At 40.2% G+C, this 27,122-nt stretch overlaps 1 pseudogene; it reads right to left on the bottom strand.

Annotated features, from left to right (window-relative positions):
* LOC149239529 (uncharacterized) overlaps positions 1-24,871 on the bottom strand; it is a 33,488-nt pseudogene extending 8,617 nt beyond the window's left edge.
* Between the last annotated feature and the right edge of the window lie 2,251 nt (positions 24,872-27,122).

Raw genomic sequence — 27,122 nt, 5'->3', positions numbered from 1 at the left:
AGCATAGAGTCAGTTTAGAGTTTATAATTAAATTAGCTTAAAATTACCTCTAAATTAGCATCATCAAAATATACACACACACACACATCCTTTAGATTGGGAAGTTGGTCCCATTATCCCCAGTCGGACCCGCTACACCAAACGGGCAAGGAGCCGCCAACCAGGTTCCGGACCGGGTGGGTATCCCCCTTGTTGTTGACCCGATTTCGGGGCCCTCAACAGATTCAACTAGACATGACCTTTCCTATCACCAAGGACTCATGCTTACATTGATCACCCGACACATTGGGGTTACATAATTGACACAACATTACATCACATGCCCAAAATGATGGAACTACATGACTTGACCACAATAGTCCATACAAGACTTGATTTTACAATGATTTATAACATAGGTTTGTACATGACCTTTACATAAAGAGACAGATATGGCATTTATAACCAAAACCAAAGACCTCAATAGTGAGGTAGTAGGACAATGATAGGCATCATTAACCATATAAGGATGAGCATCTGTCAGCAAAAATATAAGAATTATTATGCAACAAGGAATACTCAAGAAAACAAATGCCAACAATGTGCATTATGAGAGATATAGCAAATGCTCCCCCTAAACCTGTGACATTTGTTCACTATCAGATTTGATCACATCAGGTCATTAAAACATCTTCATCAATATGTAAATCCATCAAAGCATCAATGTCATACTGCAGCGATTCATAAACCATCATTATCCAAAACCACTTCTAAGTAGCATCCATAAACTATAACCATCAACATCAGAACAAGAAACCTAAATAATAACTATCTGAATCATATCAGATCCTTTCGTTGAGTCTGTCCTAATGTTTCTTCATCATAGGAAAACATATGCGACTGTATGTATCAAATTTCGCATATATACATGACTCTCCTTTATAATATCCGCATACATAAAGTAAAATACTGAAATTTCGTAACCACGGCTCCCCCTGAGCCTATATTGTCTATACATATTCACTGTTACTACATTAGATGTGTTGTCAGTAATGTAAGAAACATGAATATCAAAAACAACCATGGGAGTCATCATCAAGAAAACATATGTATTACTCCCCCTAAGATCACACATCACTGATCCTGAGGACCTGATAGTCATCTTCTGCTTTTATGAGGTCATGTACCTCACATCACTTCTGCAATCACTATGAGAAGTATTCTTTTAAGAATAATGTACTGTAGTAGGGATCATCTTCTTTTACTTTGAGTCTGAATCCTCCTCATATCTGCGAGAATTCAATTCTTTAAGCACATATAATTTGTCTGGGTTTCTATATCCTCTTGTTATGACCTTTCGAGATTCTTCATCTATAGCTTTGCATTTGGTTGATGTAAATACAGTTACATTTCCATTATCTTCCATTTGACCTTACACTTAGAATAATCTACTTTATCCCTTGAACTAATAAAGTATCAGTTGCTCCTCTATGCTTATTAATTTTGGCTCTACATTTTCCCAAAAATTTTGCTAGAACATTATTTCCAAGAACAACCATCTCATATTGTTTTTTCTTGAGAGACTCCATCTTACTCTTATAACCAGTCATGTGATGAGAGCATCCATTGTCTATATACCATTCATATTCTTCTTCAAATGAGCAGAGAGCAAGACCACACTTTATATGTTCTTCTTCTTTCTACTTATCATGAGAAATGTTGGTGGATCCATCTTTTTCAAGTCTTCTGACATCAATATTCTTATCTAATTGCTTGTCATGTTGTCTGAGGCGATCCATAGACTTATTCCTGCATTATTTTGCTACATGCCCAAACTTGTTACAAGCATAACATCTTATACGAGCATAGGAATCATAATATTTATGTTTCATATTCCTTCTATTGTAATCAATAGCTTTGTGACCAAACATGTTGCAAGCAAAACAATATCCTCTAAAGAAGCATGAGTATCTGGAAGCCAATGATCTTTCTATGAAGCGGTTATTTGCATGTGATTGAAACAATCTACTTCTACAATTGGTTGCAACGTGTCCATAATTATGACATATAAAACATTCAACATTATTGATCAGAGGAGAGAATTGATTAACATTTCTATAGTTAGGAGTAAATGATTTTCTTTGAATATTCACTTTCCTTGGTTGTTGATCAGGTTGACTTCTTATATCTTTTTTTATCATTTCAGGTTTTGCATTATTACCCTTTAAATTCCTTGAATCATCTTGTGAACTACGTTCTCCTTCAACAATTTCATGAAAACCAAGACAAGATTTGATGGCAAGATAGCTTTGACTACTAAGAATATTATCCAAAATATTAGTACTATCTTGAAATCTCAAATGTTTATCATTTTCTTATAATTTACCTTTTAGAATGTTTACCTCAACCTCCATTATTTGATATTTCTTTTCTTTTTCTAGATATTGCTTCTTCATACCTTATTCAACCCTTCTTCCTTCTTCCACTTGCTCCTTTAATTTGAGAATCTCTTCTTTCAGCCCATTTTCTTGTTCTTCAAATGCTTGAAGTAGTTCTTCATTCCACTTATCTGATTTTTCAAGATCTTCTCTTAGAGAGACGATCTCTGCTTTAATACCTTCACAATATTGTTTAAATTCCATAACAGAATTTATTAATTTAATACCATCCTTGTTATCATATGCCTGCAACTTATCTTTAAGATTAGCATTTTTTTTCAAAGCAAGATCAAGTTTTGTTCTAAGATCAAAAATTTCTTCTAACTTGTATTCTTTTGAATCAGTGACTCCATCTGACACAAAAAAGATTGTTTTATCGTGTTCATTTTTTGACACATTATTAGGGATAGAATTACCTGGTAGTTCCCTTGATGAAGAATCTTCCTTTGGGATTTCTTCATGGATTGGTTGTAGTTTCTCCCACACTTACTTTGCAGTTGTATAATGCATAACCCTATTTAATATTGAATCGGGTATGTTATTAATGATGTCACTTAATGCCTTACTATTCTTTTGCACTTCCTTGTCTGATGGAGGAATTTTGGTGTAGCCATTGCATACTAAATACCAAACATCACGGTTCATTAGATTAGATTGCATCTTTTCCTTCCATTGGAGATAATTATCATTACTTAGCATAGGTATGCCTTCATTGTCCATTGTTTTTTACATACCTTGATCTTCTGCTTCTAGGGCCAACATTTTTTAATTTGTCTTATTTTTAGAGTGCCTACTTTCACTTTTACCCATGAGTGCAAGTTTAGTTGTTTCATTGTTATAATCACTATCATTATTGCATATACAAGGAAATGGACCACAGTTAGAACAAAACCCCATACCTAATAATTATTTATTATTGTCTTCTTCATTCTTGATTAATAGAAAGCGGGGTGCTCCCAAACCTGAATATTTGACATATGTAACAGTTACTGCATTTGGTATATCATTGCCACAATTTTTTGAATCCCTCCGAGTTATATTCTCCTTTCCCATCATCTTGACAAATGTCCTTCAAGTGATCAAACTTCTTCTGAAGGACCTCCTCTAATACCAATTGTTGGGAAAAACACTGAAGGGGGGGGTGGTGAATTAGTGTTTTAAAACTCATTTAAGCCTTTCAATTTCTTATTCATATTTATGTACGTGACTTTAATTCAGTGAACTAGTGTATGTACGCGAATGTGATGAGGATAAGTAGTGTATATCCAGTTAACTATCTTCTCAACTAATTCATCATTTGTTTAACTTGAACTAGTGCATCAGTACTTATTTAGATATTAATTAAACAGTAACCATGTGCAGTAAGAACACAATAAACCATCACACATAAGCAATACATCAACACACATGAACAACATGATTTTTAGGTGGAAACCCAATGTGGGCAAAACCATCGTTGTTTTCGTCATTGTCTTCAACTTTTATTATAATGAAAAAACTTCTTACAATTTTGTACTGGCGCAAACTCATACCAGCACATAGGCACCCACCTGTAGAAGGCTACAACATTATCTCGTTCTCCAGCACCCACTCGAAGGGAGCTCCAACCCCCTGATATCATTTACCAACACCCATCGGAAGGGATATCCAACCCCCTGTTCAGATTTACCCGCTACCACTGGAAGGAGGCTCCCTTACTGAAGGATCCAAGCCTCAACACCTCTGTGGATCACGTTTCATAATATTTCATACTAGATCCACCTGAACCAAAACATCAAATCCATAGGCCACCTTTCATAAAATTTTCGAACTGGACCCACTCATAATTTAATCCCAATATCAAATAACAAACTTAAACCAATCACTGAACCAACTTAATCATCAAATCATTGAATAAACAAGTTATTGAATCTCAAACAACCAAAGCAGCTAGGTCATCTCAAATCATTGTATACTCTTCATCGGAATGTTAGGCCACTTATTGTTCATCACATAAACCAGATCCCGTCACTGCAAACCCTTGTCAATCTCATGTTAGAATACATACGCTACTACTATGAGACATACCCTTGTATATACGTTCTTTCTCTTCAAATAACACGTGTACAGATCTCAAAACACTGAACCCTGAAACTGAACCACTACACTAGTGAAATCAATCGTTGAAACACATACTGACCTTGTCACATATATTTGAACCAAATACATATCATCTCATAACAACATCATTACTATTCAACATTTCATAACATAATCATTTCAACCTCAACAACCACTGTCAAACGCAGATCATCATAAAAGACTTCATTGACAGACAGACAGCGAACACAACAAGACTATTCAAACATCACATACAGCAAAGCCCTAGCATATGTATGCAACCCTTATAACCCACATCCACATATGTGTGAAAATTTGGATGCCCAAACTTCTACTGCAACAACTAATTAAGTTTCTCCTACTTGTTAATTTTTGAATCAAGTTACTTATTGTTTCCTACAGCAAATATGAAAACTAATACACTGCATTCCACACCATTTAAATTATAAGTCGAAACAAGAAACTGAACAAGAAAGAGATATAACACATCCACACAGTGATTTTTGGACAAATGTCCCCAAAAAAACCCAATGCGAGAAAACCGATGCAGCAGTTTTCAGTGTTTTATTGTTAAGCAGTAGTAATTTCTGAGTACAATTTGTTGGATGCCCAAATGGCTATCCTATACAGAGAAAAACTGGACAAAACAAGTAGTGAGATTCTCTCACCTTGTCACTGGAAGAATCTAACCATGATCTCACTGGAAAGAGGCTCTGCGTCCCTTCTGCGTCAGCCTCTTTGCAGAACTGTGTCAACCCTATGCAGTTTTTGCATCACCTCAACTGGGGACTGCGCTGCTCTTCCTTCTGATCCTCTTCTACCTAGAAACTTCAACTTCCAGCCGCCTGGTCTCACACACCCGCTCCCGACTTCTGAAACTCGATTTCCTCAGCAGGAAATTTGATCTCCCTCTAGGCTCTGTGCTGCCACTGCATCATCACTACGAGGGCCAGTGTCAGCCTCTCTCTAGACGTCATTTTGTCCTCTCTGCCTTGTACTCTCTCGTGCAGGAAAAGACTCATCAACAGATATTATCCCTTCCCCTCTTTACAAAATATCACTATCGAAAATCTCTCCGATAGTTGCTCTATTTCAGAAAATTGAACTTCTGATCTTCTCTCTGTGTGTTCTCCAAGTCCCCCTCAAGCCTCTTCTTATATATTTATGTTGGAAAACCAATGGCCCAGATTAACTTTTAATCAATGGCTTAAATCATTTTGGTTGATCTTCGTCTTCTTCTAGAAGTTACACCCACAGTGTAGATTAATTTCCGTTAATTATTTTAATTTTCTAAGTTTAGACTTAGGGTCCCATTAAAAATAATTAATTATTTTAATAAAATTGTCTCTGGATGGAATTTCCAAAATCGATTTCTGGGTATTGGAGAATGCATGTGTTTAAGCCTCCCTACAAATTTTGAGACTTAGAACACATCCAGTGCTACCAAAAATCAACACTCCCTCCTAGCGAGGAAAGTGCTCTATCAATGCACCTTGCTGAAGCATCACTCTCTTCTGTAACATCTTCTATTGCATTGTTGATGACTAACATGTTGATTTGGGGTAGTATCGGATGTGCTCTAGCCATTAAAATTAGTGGAGAGGCTAAAGCACATGAGATCTCCAAGACCCAGAAATAGTTTGGGCAGATTCTACCTAGTTAAGGAGATATTAAAGTAATTAATATTTTTAATGGAGTTCCTAACTCTAAACTTTGGAAAAATAAAATATTAATGGGTATTGATATAAAATTGGGTTAGAAGATTCTAAAGGACATGGATCAAGCAAAATATAATCTTAGCTGTTGATTAGAGATGTAATCTCGGCCGTTGAAGACTCAACAGAAAAAGTATAAGAGGAGGCTTGAGGGTCTATTGGAGACACACTAGAGTGATCAATTAGTTTGATTTTCTAGAGCGGGGTTTGCTAAGAGAAATCGAACCAGTGATCAGAGTTGCAATGAGGGGAAGTGAGTATGAGGCAAAGAGGCAGAGATAGTGTCGGAAGACCAGCGCAAAGGCAGAGAGGCATACGCAGAGCCAGAGGTAGCCACGTAGAGGCTAGCAGGGACTACGCAAAGGCTAGAAGGGCCTGCATCATCCACGCAGAGGCTGCAAGAGTGACGCAAAGAGCCAAAGAGGTTACACATAGCCTCAGATTGTGTTGGAGAGGGTTTCGTGGGGAAAACTTTCAGAATATCTACTTCCAAATAAAGAGGTATTACTGCCAGATTATTTTCTTTGTCGGGTGAGCCAGTTTGGCAACCAATTGTACTCAAAAACACTGCATAATAATACAACCCTCAAAATTGTGGCACCGGTTTTCCCAAGTTGGGTTTTCCCGAGAACACTTGTCCAAAAATAATGGTGTCACTTGTGTTTGTCTATTTATTTCAGTTGTTGATCTGTAGATGGTTGAGATTGTATTGTTTTTATTTCAATGTTTCTATGGTTAAATAACTTGTTAGTAATTAAACAAGTAGGCGAAATAAACCAGAGAATACAGATAAAATTTCTAACGAGTAATACTTAGAAATTTCAACATGGTATCAGAGTGTTGCAGATCACAGGAGAGTTGAAGGCACCAGTTGAATCAGAGAATTTGTAGCAGAAACAACTGTCCCGAGTGACAGAAGTTGTTCCTAGCAAAAAGAAGCAGAGAAGGGTTGACGCAGAGGGCTTGCGTCATCAATTTGAGCTAGAGAGAGGTAAGCGCAAACGCTAATGAAGGAAGAAGAGGCTCACAAAGAGCCACACAGAGACCAGGAGGGTTGACACAGTTGGCCAAGGGATCAATTCAACCAGTGTCCGGATTGCACAGAGCCTAGAAGCTCAGTTCTTTAGTTACTGGGGCGTAGGAAGCTGTGGGCAAATTGCGGGGAGTGAAGCTTGTGGGGTGTCATTGCTGCCGAGATAGAACAGTACCTAACGAGGCAAAACCATGGTGGAGGGAGTTGCTACCTAGGTGGATTTCTAGCCAAGGAATCCAGATCAGTGTTGCAGGTGCATAGGAGATCGGAGAGGTGTGATTCGAAGGTTTGCAGGAGGATTTCCAGGAGAGAAATCGAGACTCAGAGGGAGTCTAGCTAAGAATTTATAAGAGGGAAGTAGCGACTCAGAGGGGGTCTAAGAGAGAACTTCCAAGAGGGAAGTAGCGACTCAAAGGAGTCGAAAAGAAGAGTAGAGAGATGGCCATGAATGCACTGAGGGATCAAGACAGGCTAGACGGGGCATCCAACTTTGTCATCTGGAAGGCCAGGACTTTATCCGTTCTAGATAGACATCACATCAAGGCCTTCGCCTTGAGAACCATCGCTATCCTAGTCAACCCAGCTAACAATGAAAGTTATGAGGATGCGATGGCAAGGCGAAATGCATAATCCTTGATGGAGTCAAGGATCATGTGGTCCTGCATATTGCCGAGAAGGAGACGGCAAAGGAAATGTGGGATACCTTGAAGACATTGTATCAAGGCACTTCCGTGCAGAGGAAGATGCTACTGGAGAATCAGTTGTGGTCAGTTGACTCCAAGGCAGCACCAGCGAAGGCAGAAAAGGAGGTAGAGGAGGATGACGGTTGTGCCATGAGTGCTCATGTACCTTTAGAGAAGGGGTGGGGAGACATTGAGCTGTAGTCAGGAGAAGTACAAGCAATGAGGGGCAAGATCCTTGAGGTACCCAAACTCTTAGATCATACCTGGCTACGGGAACCCCAAAGTGACAGTAGTAGGATGGCAGATGTCGGTAGAAGCGGATGCAGATGAAGTGGTAGAATGTGCTAGAGAGCAGTAGCCCCAGGCAGCACAGAGAGGGTTGCAACAGTGCGAGAGGCACACAGGAGGTTGCAGTAGTGCAGGATGGCACAGAGAGGTTTGCAGCGATGTGAGAGGCACTGATTTGTTGCTACAGTGCAGAGGTAGCAGAGGGAGCACAGGATAGCAACAAAGAGAGCTTCAACATTGGGAGAGTTTCTAGCCTGACAAGGATGTCAGTAGTTGGGTGGATCAGTTACTTACTTTTCAGTAACTGAGTTGCAGTAGTAGTAGAAGTAGCACGATGTAGCATGATGAGAGAGAACTGCAGTGCATATGCAATGTTGGGAGAAAGGACCAGCAGCAACATGGATGCAGAGGGAGTTTCCATATGGATGTAGCAGTGGTAGTGGCAGAGCCATGGGCAGCAGTACAAGATGCAGCAGTGCAGAGGATGTTGGGTGGGGAGGCCTAGCATCAACACAGGTACCAGTGTCGTATAATCAGAGTGATGCTCAGTGTGGAGTATTACTATAGCACAGTCCTCGTTAAGAGGGAGTGTTTATTTGGGGTAGCATCAGATGTGCTCTAGCCATGAAAATTGGTGGAGAGGCTAAAGAACATGAGATCTCCAAGACCCAGAAATGGTTTGGGTAGATTCTACCCGGTTAAGGAGATATTAAAATAATTAATATTTTTAATGGAGTTCATAAGTCTAAACTTAGGAAAAATAAAATATCAGTGGGTATTAATATAAAATTGGGTTAGAAGGTTGTAAAGGACATGGATCAAGCTAAATCTAATCTTAGTCGTTGATTAGAGATGTAATCTCGGCCATTGAAGACTCAACAAAAAAGGTATAAGAGAAGGTTTGAGGGTCAGTTGGAGACACACCAGAGTGATCAGTCAGTTCGATTTTCTAAAGCGAGGTTTGCTAAGAGAAATTGAACCAGTGATTAGAGTTGTAGCAAGGGGAAATGAGTACGAGGTAGAGAGGTGGAGATAGTGTCATAAGACCAGCGCAGAGGCAAAGAGGTAGATGCAGAGCCAGAGGGAGCCACGCAGAGGCTAGCAGGGATTGCGTAGAGGCCATAAGGGTCTGCGTCATCCACGAAGAGGCTGCAGGAGTGACACAGAGAGCTATAGAGGCTACACAGAGCCTCAGAGGGATGACGCAAAGGGTTTCAGGCTGATGGATAGGCCAGGAGAGCTGACGCAGAGCCTCAGATTGTGCTGGAGAGGGATTCGTGGGGCATATTTTCAGAATATCTGCTTCCGAATAGAGAGGTATTACTGCCAGATTATTTTCTCTATTGAGTGAGCCAGTTTGACACCCAGTTGTACTCAAAAAGACTGCATAATAATATAACCCTCAGAATTGCTACACCAGTTTTTCCAAGTTGGGTTTTTCCAGGGACGATTGTCCAAAAATAACGATGTCATTTGTGTGTTTGTTTATTTCTTTCAGTTGTTGATCTATAGATGGTTGACACTGTATTGTGTTTATTTCAATGTTTATATGGTTAAATAACTTGTTAGTAATTAAACAAGTAGGTGAAATAAACTAGAGAATACAGATAAAATTTCTAATGGGTAATACTTAGAAATTTCAACATGAAATCCTCTCCACCAACTAGTATGTAAATGTTGCATTTGTACTGTTGTTAACTCTGCCACTGTCAACACTGCATCTGTACTGTAACTCCCTCTCAATTCTACATCCATGTTACTGCTAGCACTACCACTGCCAACTGCATCTACACTTCAACTGTCTCCAACTGCTGCTGCCACTGCATCAACAATGGAAAAGCATCCCAAATTATTGAAATTGTGTTCAGTATGATGCATCTCGTTGTTGGAGTTCTGAATATTGCTAGTCTCTATGCTGACCCTCTAAAGCCTCTACACTGTTGGTGACCTCTACTTTGTGCCAACTGCGCTACTATCAATTTTGCTTTGTGTTGCTTAGTCTCTGGCGCTCATAGTCACTGCAATTGTCACTCTGGCACTCCTCTGCACCAACTGACACTGGTCCATTCTACTACTTCTGATCTGGGCTCCCATAGAAAGGAATTGATCCAAGAGGTGGACTCCTCAAGGATCTTTCCCATCTATAGCTCTTTCAAACTACGGCTCTAAATCAGCCCACCTCCCTCCTGGAGGTATCTCGATTGTCATGGTAAACTCATCCTCGATTTTCACGGCATCAACTTTCGAATCATGCTTCTCATCTTTGTCCTTCTTTCTGTGAGGACACTGTTGCATAGTGACCGAGTTCACCACACCTGAAGCATTTGATATTCGAAACATCTTTCTTCTTCTTTCATTGCTCATACTTCCCCTTGGATGTAAGGTTCGCATTCTCTTCCTCCTCCATGGGTTTCAACCCACTGTTGCTGCTTCCGTCAAGTTTACACTTGACCAAGTCCCTCCTCAACTCCTCTTGCATAAGAGTTGCCCACATGTCATCCCAATTTCACAAAGTCGCCCTGCCCAGGATGCTCTAAACAAAGACTTGCCACTCCTTAGATTCTGAATTTAGGGCCAGCCTTACCATCTCGGAACCTTGAGGTGTTGACCCCACAGCTGCTAGCTCATCTCGGGTCTCCTGAAGCTTTGCAAGGTGGATCAATGTGTTCCCCCTTCTTCATCTGCATAGACCTCATCTTTTGCTCCAAGTACATCTTTCGCCACTCGGAATATCCTGATACAACGTTGAAAATGCATCCCACATCTCCTTGGCAGTGTTTTTGCCAGCAACGTGACAGACTATATAATCTTTTACTCCACCGAAGATCCTTCTCTTTGTTTTTTCGATTTCTCCCTTGTATTTCTTGAGTGGACCTGGATCTGCAGGCTCAACTACCACGTTGTCGACGTAAAATTTGAGAAAATGCCCATCAAGAAGGCATGACATCTTTGCCTTCTAGATCACATAGTTGGATGCCCCATCCAACATATCCTAATCTCTCAGTCCACTGGCTGCCATCTCTGGCAATCAAAATGTCGAATGACCTCCTCTCTCTTGTTGTTGCTCATCAACTGAGAATTTGAATTCCCTTACTAGAAATTCTTTGAGGAAGAAATTCCCTCAAGTGTCTCTCTTCTTCCTTCTGACGTCTTTCTACCCAGCAACTGCCTGCAGAAAACTACGTCACACCAGAAACCCCTCTTCGTTGAATCTTTTGCTGCAGTGCTCCATCTGTCGGTGACAAATATCAAATTGGAAATCATACCTCTCTGTCGACTCACTCAGAGAGAGATTTACCACAAAAATATTTCCCTCCTAGCCTGACTGCGCAAACCCTTTAGGGATTCAAATTGCTACCTCTACCAAAACTTTGAACTCCCTTCCTCCTTCAGCATTGGGCTCTTCCAGCACTGTTCTCTTCTTTCACCTACAGCTCTTATACCATGTGAAAAATTAGATGCCCAAATTTCTACTACAGCAACTGATTAAGTTTCTCCTACTTATTAATTTCTTAGTCAAGTTACTTACTGCTTCCTACAATAAATATCAAAACTAATAAACTGCAGTCTACACCATTTAAATTATAAGCAGAAACAAGAAACTGAACAAGAAAGAGATACAACACATCTACACAGTTATTTTTGGACAAATGTCCCCGAAAAAACCTAATGCGGGAAAACCGGTGCAGCAACGCTAAGGGTTTTATTATTAAGCAGTAGTAATTTTTGAGTACAATTTGTTGGATGCCCAACTGGCTATCCTATACAGAGAAAAACTGGACAAAACAAGTAGTGAGATGCTCTCACCCTGTCACTGGAAGAATCTGACCCTGATCTCGTTGGAAAGAGGCTTTGTGTCCCTTCTACATCAGCCTCTACGCATAAATGTGTCAACCCTATGTAGTTTCTGCATCACCTTAGCTGGGGACTGCATTGCTCTTCCTTCTGATCCTCTACTACCCAGAAACTTCGATTTCCAACCTCCTGGTCTCACACCCCGGCTCCCGGCTTCTGAAACTCAATTTCCTCAGCAGGAAATTCAATCTCCCTCTAGGCTCTGCACTCCCACTGCTTGGGCTAGCATCAGCCTCTCTCTAGACATCATTTTGTCCTCTCTGCCTTGTACTCTTTGGCCCAAGAAAAGACTCCTCACCAGATATTATCCATGCCCCTCTCTGCAAAAGATCACTATCGAAAAATCTCTCTGACAGTTGCTCTACTTCAAAAAATCGAACTTTTGATCTTCTCTCTATGTGTTCTCCAAGTGCCCCTCAAGCCTCCTCTTATATCTTTCTGTTGGACAACCAACGGACCAGATTAACTTCTAATCAATGGCTTAGATCATTTTGGCTTAATCCTCGTCTTGTTCTAGAAGTGACACCCATAGTTTAGATTAATACCCTTTAATTATTTTAATTTCCTAAGTTTAGACTTCAAGTCCCACTAAAAATAATTAATTATTTTAATTAAATTGTCTCTGGGTCGAATTTCCCAAAACGATTTCTAGGTATTGGAGAATGCATGTGTCTAAGCCTCCCTACAAATTTTGAGACTTAGAGCACATATGATGCTACCAGAAATCAATAGTATGTATGTGCCTTTCAAGAAGCATACCCGCTTACAAATTTGTCCATATTGCAAAATCAATACGCAACTACCCAGAAGAAGATCCGCATATGTACGCAACTTTTCTAAAGAAAACCTACGTATAGATCTGTAACTATTGAATCATACCTTCATTGCAGAACAAAACATCAACCAAACCTAATCTAGATATACATTGTAAAAGACACATCATCATCACATATCTATCAACCCATAAGCAGATTATTCAACATGTAGTCATTTCAGATCTATAAGATCTTATCCATCATCACACTCTCAAGTGCACACCTATTTCAGATCAAACAATTCATGAATAACTCATCTCATGCACACATAACACTTTGATCTCTATCTCCTTATATAGCTTAGGCCTTAGCCAATACCATGGGTCAATTCCATGGTTATGTCGATGGTATTCTTTGATGGGATCAAATATTTGTTGTTGTGTTCATTACTATGGGCCAATACCATGGTAAAGAAGCCTAGTATTTAGAATACCATGGTGTGGAAACTGTACGCGACTTTGTTTCACAATTAGCGCGTATGTACGCGGATTTGATTCACATAACCCACATATACTTCTTCAAACTTTATTTTTACCATTCCTCTATCTCTGAAGTGATATTCTTTTGTCCAATCTTTTTATCACATCTATATTGGCTTGAATACTCATCGTGTTATCATCATGTTGCTATCTTTATTAAGTAGGATGCCATCAAGGACAACACATTTGTAATAATGCGAACAGTTGCCCCATTGGGTTTAGTCTTTGATATCTACATGCAACAGGTCTATGGTAACCAAGAGATTGTTGGTGTTCTCATGACCTCCCATTCAAGTAGCTTCGCCCACTTTCTGAGAGTCCACGTCCCAGTTGGACCCAGATGTTACCCACCATTTTGTGGGTAACATCCCTAAGAGAAATTATCTCCAAGATGGTCCCCATTCGGCAACCAGCAACCCCTTGCAGCCACCAACTAACTCGTTGTGTCATTTCTCTACCACCTAATCCAGCCATGTGTTCCCTCACCCATATTTCATTATTGTATGTTTGAAGGTGGGCCTCCTGAACCTAAAGGTATGCCTTGTCATTTGGTAATTGAGTATTGTATTTTGCTTATCATTGACACTTTTGGGAATGGATTAATGGGAGGATTTGGTGGAAAAAGTGGGCTAGGTTGTTGTTTCTGTCCCCTATACCTCTTTGGGATGTTACCCTTGGATCTTAGTCCCGTGGGATCTCTTTTACCAACCTTTGGGTTTTAGAGTGGTACTACATGGGAAACCCCGATTTTTGTTGCGTGGTCCCGCTCCCTCATCCACATATATCATTTCCTTTCCGGCCATTATAACCCCATTCATCGTTCCTCCCTCCTAGGTCCACATTCCTCCACTGGGCCCACATAGGGTTAGCCTTCTCCTTCCCCTTACCCACACCTTGGGTCGATCCTAGAATGATTCCCCGGAGGTTAATGCAGCTGAAAAGAAAAGTAAAAGCATAATTGGCCAATCAAATAGGAAAATGTACCACAAAATGAAAAATATGGTCGAGAAAAACAAATTTAGCATGTGGGCAAAAGACAATACATAAGCTCTAGCCCATTATCATGGCCATCACCCGGGTTCCTACAAGCCCTAGATGAGCCTCCTTTATCATTCAGGAACCTATGATTGTCCCAGCCCTTGGTAGGCAATGAATCGCCCTACCCTAAAGGGGGTATCCACTACTATATCCTACACATCATGTTCTTATCCCTTGATCCTCGAGCAGTTAATCAAATAAAAAACATAAAAGGAAAAAGGCATATAACAAAGGGTGGAAAAATCAAGGACGAGGCACCTCATGTACCGTGATTTCTCCCTCTTATACATTATATACCCAAGTGTAGGCGTCCCTTTTGTTAGCTACCCTAGTACTCCAACATGTGGCCCAGGGCTTCCCCTTTTCATTCCCTACTCCATTCATCTCTTGATCACATGCCACCATCTTTTGAAGGATGTACCTTGGACATACTATCCCCTTTAAAGGTAGAAACCACCTAATAGGATACTTGGTTAACCCCATTTTGAGGTTGGAGACATTAGCACATGCCAAAACCCACCTGGAAGGGCATGCCATTATGAAGTGCCTGCCTATTTTCCATGGTTTGTAAGCTCTTTAACTTGATATCCTTTGATGACTTATTGTACTGGAAGGCTAGAGGATGCAACGGATCTTATGCAGGATTGCAAATGGCCTCCATTTTGGGTTTGGTCTCCCTATATGGGGTCCTAACCCTCCCAATGGCTACATTGGCACATAGAGGGTGTGCGTTGAGATCCATGGACCTCCACACCATGAGACAGCACTCCATGGATCCCCAGAGATGTTCATAGATTGCTCGAGATTCACATATTGGATGAGGAAGATGCACTTGGTTCACCATAGCCAGCTGACCCCACAGTTGTACCATACACTTGGCAGATGACCTAGGACTTATATGTTGATGTGGCATCACTTACACCATCTGATCCCTTACAGATGATCTAAATGCATCTTCAACCTACTTGGAGGCCCATGAGGTTACTTATGTGCCCTCACACCCATTGGGAGCACCAAAGGTTTATTATTTGGGGAACAACAGGCCAACCCCTTGTACACTACTTTTGGGAGTCATATTCATCATTATGGCACTTATGGACTTCATCAAGCTTCTTAGAAGACCCATCGACATGTATTATTGATCATTCGACCCCTTGACAGGTTGATTCTTTTGTTTATGAGCTATTTTGGTGGGCTTGTCACCAAAAGTTAGTTGTTTTGCACATTATTTTATTTTAGGGGCTAATGTAGGCCCAAGTAGCTAAATCAAACTCATTAGAAGTGTATAAATAGAAGTGATGAGGATTCATTTTAGCATCATCACTTGGATTTGGAACTAGTATCTCTTTAGAGATTTTCGCTATCCTTCTTGGAGGACGAATTTTTGGAGCATGGAATGAATTTTGATGTTTGGATAATTTTCATATGTCTTGGAGCTTCTTGATGGAAATTTTTTGGATGGTTGGATATATTCTTATACATGTAAGTACATTGTAATGTTATTCTTTTGAATTTTGTCACAAACATTGTTGCTGGGATTTCACTATACTAGGGCTTATTTGTTGCATCTCTTATGCGAAGTTGTGGAAATTTTGTTTTTGGATAGTGAATGCTTCATGTATGGGCCATGTATAATGAATTAATGTTCTTATGGATATTTCATTACTAAAATTCATCTTTACAAGCCATTTACCTTGCAAAATGAAGTATAAAGTCGTTGATACTACTTTTGTCATTTCCCTAGTGCCAAGCAAAATTATCTTTGAGGCCTCCTTGACCTAGAATTTCAAAGGTCCACAGTAATAATTCTACCTAACTAAAAATATCCCCAAAGGATTAGGCATTGGTCCACCCAAAGGTGATCACCTTAAACCTATTTTCCTTCTCCCCTTTCCTCTTCTCTAGGTCTAGTCCTCTAGGTCACTTAGGGCATCAATTATCTCACGGTCTAGCCATCCAAATACTTCTATTTTTTGTCCACAACTGCGCTAGTGTGTCCTCAAAAAGCCCTCCAAATTTCATGATTCCAACAGTGGGATCTTGAGATATCAGAAGCCCTAGCTCGAAGACCAATTCTTGACCTTGGTTTCCCTTAGGCTAGAGACCTCTCTGGGATCCTTGCATTTCCTTTCATTGAAAATCCATCCCTTGATCCCTTTCCCCTCCCTAATTAAGTCAAGCACATCGTTGGTTGCTAAATCCTATCCCCTTAACCGAACCTCGGGTCCACTTGGTCATGTGTGGTCCCATGCATTATCAAGGTTAATTCTTCAAAGATCACCTAGAACCCAAAGTTTCCACAAGAATTCTAGGACTTAGGTATCTCCTTTATAAGACACACTCAAAACCTAACCCTAGAAAATTTCCCAAAGCCCTTCCTAGATAGTCGTCCATCTTGTCTTCCAAGACAAGCAAGCCACATATTTGAACCTGTCTTGTGAATAGGCTTTCAGGATCACCCCTCGCCCTATCATTGGTCCATCCATTTCATGATCCTTATAATAACGGGTCTCCTCCCTTCAATGAGAATATGTAAAGAGTAGGGAGCCTCAGCCGAGGTGATAGTGAGCTATCGCTTGATTATTTCCCTTAGATTAGTAGTAACCCTTCAAGGATCGCCTTTTAGGACCCCTGTTAGTTTGAGCGGTAACAGGGCCTAGTGTGCGAGGCCATTCAGCACCAAGGGAAATGTTGCAACCACCCATTTCAATGGAAAACATGTGGCTTTTGAGATGATAATCCCCGATCTGAAGCTTAATATTTTCACGGCATCCTTCACATTTCATGGTCCCCCCATCAGCGATAAGTACTTGGAAATTAGATATCGCCCGTACAAAACAATAAACAACTTATGCTACTCTCGTATGGACAAATTTATGGGTGCTACCACTATCAATCAACACCACTACTAGTTGATTCTTAATAAAACCTCGGATTTTGAGAGTTTGGGGCAAAGAAATTCCAGTCAAGGCATGTAGTGATATAATTGGCTCATCTGGCATCGTTGCAAGATCAATGTCTAGGTCAGTTTGGGGTTCACCCGCTTCTTCCTCAGGAACTTCAGTGGATGGAGCTTCAATGGTTGATTTGTTTTCAATATCATCAATTTGAAAGAATTTTGGCTCCTTGCATTTATGTCCTCGGGAGTATTTGTCATCACAGTAGTAGCAGAGTCCTTGTTTCCTTCTTTCGACCATTTCTGTCAATGACACCTTTTGAACCTTAAGTGTTTGGGTGGGCCGGTAGCCTGGGTGGGACGTGCCTTTGCGACGAAATTTGGACAGTTGGACTAGGCATTTAAGGCCTTGCGGCATGCGTCCGACCAAGTAGCGGGGTGATGCATTTAGACATGGGCTTGGATGGCTTCCTTTAGGCCACTGATGAAACATTCCAAGTAAAAGTCATCTCCTAGTCCGCTAGTTTTGATGGCCAATTGTTCACAAGCTACAATGTAGTCCCTTACAATCCCTGTTTGCCTAAGCTTAGTGAGACGACCCAAAAAGTGAGGTTCTTGATCAAAGCAGTCACAGATGGCTTTGGATAACATGTTCCAAGTTGGCCTCCCTGGATAACATTTATGATTCCACTACCGCCATTGCCATCTCTCTTGGTCCAAGTAAAGGGATCCCACGTGTAGTTTAGTTCCATCCTCCCATATATTACTAAAGATGGGATATTTTTCCATCTGTGCAACCCATACTGCGAGGTTAGAGCCATCATATTTTTACATGTCCAACTTGGGTATCCGATAATATTGGTGATCTCCATGGAAATGAATGTGATGGTTGGATTCTCCTTCTATGTGTGCATCAACACTAGGTTCTTCCCTCATGGGTTCGCAAGGCATCTTTATGGCGACCAATACTTGTGTGAGATGAGAGGTAATGGTCTCCTAGAATTCATTGATTTTTTTCTTGAGGTTATCGACCTTCTTGACAACCTTTTCCGTAGTCATAACTTGAGACCTGGTACCGACCACACACTAGCCCCAGTGAAATTTTGAGCTTACTTAAGAGTAGTATGCTTGGAAGGAGGGCAAGCTTAGGAGTCTAGTGATGTGGGTCACTTGAAGCCGCGTCGGGAATAATTTGGGACCGCCTAAAAATTGGGGGATTACAAGTGAATGGTACCACTGCGACCAAATCGTCATCCTAAATCTTATGAGTTAGGTATCTTGCAAGCATCCTGAGATGGCTCGAAAGGAGTTTTACTCCCAGTTGATCAATACTACAGTGGCGGAATTCTAGAAAGCTTGATACTGCCAAATATCTTGCGAAAATTTGGTCTACACTGTAGTAATAGAAACCCCAAGGTCTTGGTACTACAAAATGTGTTGTAAAAATATGATCTGGACTATCGAGGCCAAAACCCTCACTGCACAAAGAGTCTAATATATGCTTTAAAAACCCCAACTACAGAATCTGATCTGTATGGTGGGTTGCGACGGAAAAACCCCAACTGTTGGATCTGATCTGGGCAGCGTCAGTGGAACCCCAACAACTGGATCTGATTTGGAAGAAAAGGTAGGGACGATTTCCAGATAGTTGAGGGAACTATGCTCTCAAAGGAGTGTCAGGTGTTGCAGATCACAATATACGCACGGTCCCAACAATAGTACTCAGCCCAATCTTTCAGGGCACTTACTAAGGAGGATCAACCATACCCTTAGGCATAGTACCCGACTACCCTATTTTACATGCGAGTGATCTTCACAAGTGTTGTTCTCAGTGTACTGTAGCAACAAGATGACCAACATTTTATCTAAAGTTAGATTTCATGTTACCCTAGGGAGCTTCTAACATACCCAAGGGTACATGGAAGTGTAATCTGTGCGTGGTTCTATCTAATGTGCCACTACTCGAATGGGTGCCCACAGAGTTTACAAAGGAGTCCAATAAGCATGACCACCTCTTGTAGTTCTTGCATTCATGCCTCCCCAAATATGCATGTTTATGCGCTCAACAAGAGATCATGTGGTTTAAATACGTTGAAACACGTCTCTAGCCTAGAAAACAAAATATGAAAAAATTGAAGATACAACTGCCCCTGGAAAGTGCTCTAATACCACTTGTTATGCACTTAACTTAAGAGAAAACCAGAATACCAGAAATACGAAGCAATATAGCCTGAAACACGAAAATTTCACATGAAATGAGACAAGTTGCAAAGATATTTTATTATTCAGAAGTAGGATACAATGTTCACTTGCTTCTTCGATGGGGCAACCCCCAACAGAGCAAAGCTCAATTACATTAAGACTCTATGATTTTTCCCTTACTATCTGTTACACAGTGTTTTGTCACCGACCCCACATCCCCTGATCCTGGATAGAGTCAGTCCCTGAATGACATCTGCTCTTTGTCATATACCAAAATATGTGTCCAAATCTTCCATATTACTCAAGAAGATTGCCTAAGCTCATTAATCCTGAAGTTGACCCCTTTTTACCCATGTTTCAAAATTGTCTCAGGTCATCAGTATCCTGCCTGCGACGATAGCCCAGAATGAACTAACACCTTGCGATGTCGTCTCTGAGTCTCAGTGTTTGACTCGCGACGACCCAGATATGGCGAATTAGTTCAAACAGAATACTTCTGGGTGGTTCTGGAGTTGGTTGTTGGGTCAAAGAAGTTCGCCTCTCCTCATTTGAGATGGTGGTTCCGCCTTTTGAGTAACCTCCCATGAAGATAAGCTTCCTCTCCCCTCATTTATGGACACTCCTCCTCTTATAAAAGCATCCTCCATGGCTATGATCAGCTAGTTGGGTTGATAGTTAGCTAGTTCTTGGTTTGTTGGATTGATAGCTTACAGTTTGGATTGTTGATAGCCTAGCAATAGCTTGTGAGGTATGAGAATAGCCTTTCATGTTGTGGATTGATAGTGTGAAATGGTTTTGTAAGAAGGAAACCTTGTTGTGATTGCCTTAGTTTCATACTTGTGCTTTTGGGTGAGAGAGAGTCATCAGTGTTTCTGGGAGACCTTTGAGAGTGAATGCTTATGGAGACATACTGATCGGACCCTTCAAGGAAGCTTGTGACATCAAGGCATGGTTATAAGCTTTACTGTTGTTTATATTAATACAATCAATGGTTATTTCCTATATCATGTATGAAATGTATGTTGATAGCTTATGATTACTTGACTCTATAAGTAGATAGTTCGTTGTTGTGCTCTATTATGTGTTTTGTCATTTTCATATGTTGTTTCAGGTGCATCATTCATTAAGGAAAAGAAAGTGATAGCTGAAGCGACGTGATGAAGACTCCATCAAACAGATAAAAATCAGAATTGAATTGAAAAAGAAGGAGTTTCAGCTCACAGGTGAGTACTGCACCTGGAGACTGCACTCAAACAAAGAGAACTCTCTCCGTACACTCTACATTCATCAAATGAGCAATTACATCATTAACTACATTACTAGAGATCAGGAAGTTGCAACCAAACTCCTAAACTCTAGGAACAAATCCTAAATTAAGGAGATATGTTACAACGTGTAACCATTTCTCCATTAATACAAAATAATATTAATTATTTTCAACTCCCCCCCTTAATGGAGAAAGGATTATCCTGAACTCCTAGCATCCCTCTAAACAATTCAAACTTTACACACCCAAGAGGCTTAGTAAAAATATCAGCCATGTTATCACAAGTTTTACAATATTCAACACATATCTCTTTTAACTGTTGTTTCTCTCGAACAAAATGAACCTAAGTATCGATATGCTTGGTATTTTTATGGAAGACTAGATTGTATACAAGCTTGATGGTACTCTGGTTATCAGTTTTGATAATAGTTGATTCTTTCTGCTCTTCTCCTGCATCGTTGAGAAGTCTTCTCAACCACATAGCTTCACATGTGGCTGCACACAATGCTTGGTACTCAGCTTCACATGAAGATAGAGCTACAGTGTGATGCTTTTTGCTGCTCCATGCTATGACCCCGGATCCAATGCTGAATGGGTAACCTGTGATATATCTTCGATCATCCAAGTTACCTGCCCAATCGAAATCTGAAAAACCTGCTAGAATAACATCAGAAGCGTCAGTGTACAAAATGCCATAATTACTAGTACCACTAAGATACCTCAACACACTTTTTTCTGCGACCCAGTGACTTTCGAGTGGTTTTGACATGAACTAGCTCAACACACTAACAGAATATGCCAAATCTAGTCTAGTTGTAGTCAGATATATCAAATTGCCAACTAGTTTTCTGTACATGGTAGCATCCACCTCTTTAGTATCGTCTTCACTGCTCAACTTTAAGTTTTGCTGTAATGGTGTTGTTGTTAATCTGCACTGCTCCATTCTGAACCTTTCTAGCAAGCTTCTAGCATACTTCCCTTGAGTAAGAAAAGTTTGTCCAAAGTCTTTCCATACCTCCAATCCCAAGCAATAATGAAGGTTTCCGAGATCTTTCATCTCAAACACTTGTCACATCTGCTGTTTGATTTCTTTGATGAGATTGTGAGCATTCCCTGTTATGATCATATCATCTACATACAAAGAAATCAAAATAATTTGCCTCTGTTTATTAAACTTGGTAAGATTTGGATCATTCAAGCTCCTATGAAAGCCATGCTGCACAAAAAATGAGTCAATTTTCTCATACCACGACCTGGGTGTCTGTTTTAAACCATAAAGTGCCTTTTTCAATTTACACACAAGATGTTCCTGCCCCTTTTTCACAAAACCTTCAAGTTGTACTAAATAAATTTCTTCCTTCAAGTCAACATTCAGAAATGCAAACTTAACATCTAGCTGGTGTAGCTGCCATTTGTGTTTTGTTGCTAAGGAAATTAGCATTCTAATGGTGTTTAATTTGGCTACAGGAGCAAAGGTGTCATCGAAATCTATTCCCTCTTTCTGTGAGTAACCCTTTGCTACCAGTCTAGCTTTAAGTTTCTCTATACTCCCATCTGCATTTATTTTTGGTTTATACAGCCATTTGCATCTTATGGGGGTTTTAACTTCAGGCAATTCAACCAAATCCCAAGTATGGTTTCTGTTTATTGATTCTATTTCCTCATACATTGCAGCCCTCCATGCATCAGATTTACTTGCTTCCTCATAATTTGCAGGTTCTACAATGTTTAAAATCTTTGACATTAATGCATAGTCTTTCAATTTAGAAGGTAATCGAGTCTTCCTACCTGATCTCCTTGGTAGGGGTCTTACCTCAAATCTGTCTATTTCAGCCTTTTCTGGGCTTGCATCATCATTGATTACATTGTCTGTTACTTCTTCTTCTTGTTTCTCCTCCTGCTCTTCATCTTCCTCACTGTTTTCTTCCATTAGCAATGGAATGTGCCAATCACTGTTAGAGTCATCCTTTCCTTCTTCAACCTGTTCATGAAATATGACATCTCTGCTTGCAAAAACCTTGTGAGTCACAGGATTAAATAACTTATATGCCTTGAACTCAGTTCCATACCCAACAAATATACATTTCATGGCTTTAGGATCTAACTTCTTCCTTTCTACCTTAGGTATATGAGCATAAGATTTTGACCCAAATATTCTTAAGTGACTCATTGCTAGTTTGAATCCAAACAATGCTTCAAAAGGGGTTTTGAAACCTAGACATCTAGTAGGACTCCTATTCTTTAAATACACAGCAGTGTTAATAGCTTCTTCCCAAAGACCATTTGATAGACCCTTACCTTGAAGCATGCTCCTTGCGCACTCCACAAGAGTTTTGTTCTTCCGTTCTGCCACTCCATTCTGCTATGGAGTGTGGGGCACTGTAAACTATTGCACAATCCCATGATGCTTGCAGAAATCCATGAACTCTCCCAACCTGTATTCTCCCCCTTGATCTGAGCAGAGAATTTTTATCCTTTTTCCTGTCTGGTTTTCTACCATGGATTTAAACTATTTAAAATAATGAAAGGCTTGACTCTTTTTACTCAGAAAGTATATCCATGAAAATCTAGTGCAATCATCTGTAAATAAGAGAAAGTAATATGCTCCTCCTAATGACCTGGTTTGCATAGGTCCACAGATGTCTGTATGCACCAGTTCTAAAATGTCTCTTTCCTTTCTATTAACATGCAAAGGGAAATCTTCTCTATGCATTTTCCCTAATGCACATCCATCACAATCCAGCTTAACATTATCGAAAACAAGGAGTCCATCAACCATACCTTTTCTCTGAAGTAGGATGACGTCTTACAGATTAAGATGGTCGAATCTCTGATGCCAGAGATTTTTGGTTGTCGATCTAGCTGCAACCATTGCTTGCTGTGGCATACTCTTCACATCTAGTCTGTACAGGCTCCCCACGCGCACTCTTGTTGCAACTGTTTCCATCTAGCTATCCTTAATGACACAGTTAGTCTTAAAGAATTGAACTTGCATGTCTTGATCAGTAATCATTGAGACAGAGACCAAATTTTTCTTAATTCCTGGAACATACAATACATTTTTGAGGTGTCAAATGTTACCGCTAAGTAATTTTACAGGAATGTCACCATATCCTTTGATCTCATGTCCACTATCATCTCCTAAATATATTTCGACCCACATGAAGTTTCTTCAAGAAATTCAAACCAATCCTTCTTACCAGTCATATGTGAGGATGTGCCTGAGTCAACATACCATATGTCGTCCTCATCTCCCTTTGAAGCTGAAAGGGCACAATCGACTATAAATAGTCGAATTTCATGGCTATGATCCTCTTCTTCCTTAACAAAGTAACCCTTATGTTTTCTCTATTTGTTTCTTCCTTCGTCTGCCTGCCTCTTATAACAATCTTTAATCTGATGTCCAGGTTTTCCACAGTAAAAACATTTTTTGCTGGGAAAATTATTAGCAGACATACCTTTAAACGGTCTCTTCTGAAATGTGTTGGCTCCTTTCTGCTGCTGTTGTTGTGGTTGCTGATGTTGCTTCCCTTTATACTGTCTCCTTTTTGCCATCAGAGCAAGGTCATTGCTCTGTGATTTCAAATTTTGTCGTCGCTCTTCTTCCTGTATCAGAATCCCTGTCAGCTCTTCAAATGCAGGGGCTTTCTCCCTTGCTGACAGCCCTGTGATAAACATCTGGTATTCATTAGTCATTCCGTTCAACGTGATCGTGACCAGATCTGAATCGGAAACTTTCTCTCCGATATCTCCCAATCTGTCCTTCAGGTCTTTGACTCTAGCAATGAATCTAACAGCGGACTCATTCTCCTCCATCTTCAATGCAAACAGCTTGCCTTTGAGTGACAAGACACGGTTTGTATTCTGCGTCTGGTATAGGTTTTTGATCGTCGTCCAAATGTCAGTGGCCGATTTACAGTCTCTAATATGTGGGATAACATTGTCCTTGACGGACATCTTCAATATGACCTTTGCTTTTGTCTCCCTTTTATCCCAATCTTGTTCTTGTGCGGCTGATCCTGGTCTCAGCTCATTTCCTATAATGATCGACCACGCATTTGCACTTTCAAGTAAAGTCTGCATCTTGAATTTCCAGTTGGAGAAATTCGATCCATCGAGTTTGCCAGACTCGTGGAGATACGATTCTATACTGTTATTCATATTAGATTGATAAAATTTTTGATCCTTTGATGAATAAGTCTATCCAACTGTACACTTTCAGGACACACTAAAAAAAAAAAAAAATCACCACATACCAGATCCGAACCTCTGTTTTGCTGAGAAAAAAAAAAATTGTATCTTCAATGAGCCACCACCGGGCAAGTCCGATCTGCTGCCACCAAACAGATCCGAAACTCCAATGCGCCACCACCGGGCAAATCCGATCTGCTGCCACCGAGTAGATCAGGAACTCCAATGCGCCACCACCAGGCAACTCCGATCTGCTGCCACCGAACAGATCTGAAATTTCAAAGTGCCACCACCGGGCAAGGCCGATCTGCAAAAAATTGCAGATTTTCCAAAGAGAAAGAGGCTGGCGCTTCTCGACGGCGAAATACCTGCGCTGAAAACAAAATCGATGCGTCTCACGAAATTGGTGCGATTAAGGCTTGATTTTCCGTGCCAATAGCACTTTCTGGCGCGCTGGCGTGACTATATCTCTCAAAACCGTGCCAAATGGTGCGACTATTCCTTAATAAATCACGCTAACCCTTTCTTCCGCTCAGAGATGATCAGTCATCTGAGACCTGTGCTTCAGGTGTTACTACAGTCCACCTAATTCTACAAATGCTTCTATATACTCTACCTGCACTACAGTTCTGTAATCAATGATACATCCTAAAAAAAAGATTAAGGTTGTCCCTACTCTGAGCTCTGATACCAAGATAAAAATCAGACTTGAATTGAAAAAGGAGTTGTAGCTCACAGGTGAGTACTGCACCTGGAGATTGCACTCAAACAAAGAGAACTCTCTCCGTACACTCTACATTCATCAAATGAGCAATTACATCATTAAGTACATTACTAGAGATCAGGAAGTTGCAACCAAACTCCTAAACTCTAGGAACAAATCCTAAATTAAGGAGATACCTTACAACTTGTGTAACCATTTCTCCATTAATACAATATAATATTAATTATTTTCAACTCAAACACCGGTACAAGGTAGGCCTCTTTAACGATAACTATTTAAGGAATTAGCTATTGTCTTTGTCTTGTTGTGACTAGACCCACTCTAGGGCTAGAGGGTTGTCTCTGACAGAGGGAACTTACATACATCACAAGTTGGCGACTCCACTAGGGATGATTTGTGTGTTGTCTCTTGATTTTGCTTTTGTTGTTTTCGATTGAATTACATAGTGCCTCTTTGTTTTTGGACTGAACCATCAGTGATTTGAATCACTTGAGTAGATCTAGTAATCCACCTCACTGTCTAAGTGATAAGCCTGGTGTCTTTCAGCTGTTTTTTCCTTGTTTTCCCTCTTTATTGAGATCGTCGTTGTTTAATTCCTAACAGCTGTGACGAATCACTCCTATTCTATTTACCCTCGTTGTACGTCGCGGATATCCCGTCATACAGCTGTGACGATTCCTGAAATCGGACCATCTCTTAGAACAAGTGTACTCTTGCGACGACGTCTCTCAGTTGTCTGTGTTGTGCTTGCGACGATTAGCGATCGTCTCATGTTGTCAGTGTTGTGCCTGCGACGATTCTTGTAGGGTTAACTTTTACAACCCTGCCTCTTGAATAAACCAGTGTAGCTTGTCCTTTGTTGTTTCTTTCACCTTGTTAAGCTTGTTTTGATTGTGTTTACTGAGGCATGTCCTTCTTGGTTCCATTTGTATGAAATTTGGGTTTTTGGACTGTGTAACCTAAGTCTTTTAGGGTTCAGTCAAGAATTCGTTGGTTTTGGGTTGCTTGTCCTTTCAATTTTCTGAACTACATCCACAACAGTCTTATTGATTTGTTTGAAGTTGTTCTCTCACTACTTGCCCATATTCCTAGTTGATCCATAATGATTAGTCATCAAACTAGCTTGTTGTGTTGATTTGATTTCAATTTGTTATTGAAGCATAGATTACATTTGCCTTTTGATCAGTCACGTTGTGCATTAGCTTGTCTGTTATTTATTCCAAAAATCAAAAACAATTGCACTCATATAGTATACGAAAATGAAAGCATGTTTACATTAGTAGATTCTTTATGATTAGGAATCGAAAAGCGGAATTCAAATCTTTCATTTTTTGTCATAGTAGTTGTGAGATAAGCAGAAATCGATGCATTGTGTGTCCTATTGATTGGATTACTTGCTTGCACTATTTTTCTTGCATC

This window comes from Pinus tabuliformis, chromosome 8 (genome assembly GCF_031772625.1).
Source record: "Pinus tabuliformis cultivar Carrire ecotype Pingquan chromosome 8, CPIR1, whole genome shotgun sequence".
Lineage (NCBI taxonomy): Eukaryota > Viridiplantae > Streptophyta > Pinopsida > Pinales > Pinaceae > Pinus > Pinus tabuliformis.
The sequence above is the reverse complement of the archived record's forward strand: the minus strand, read 5'-3'. Positions and strand labels throughout refer to the sequence as shown.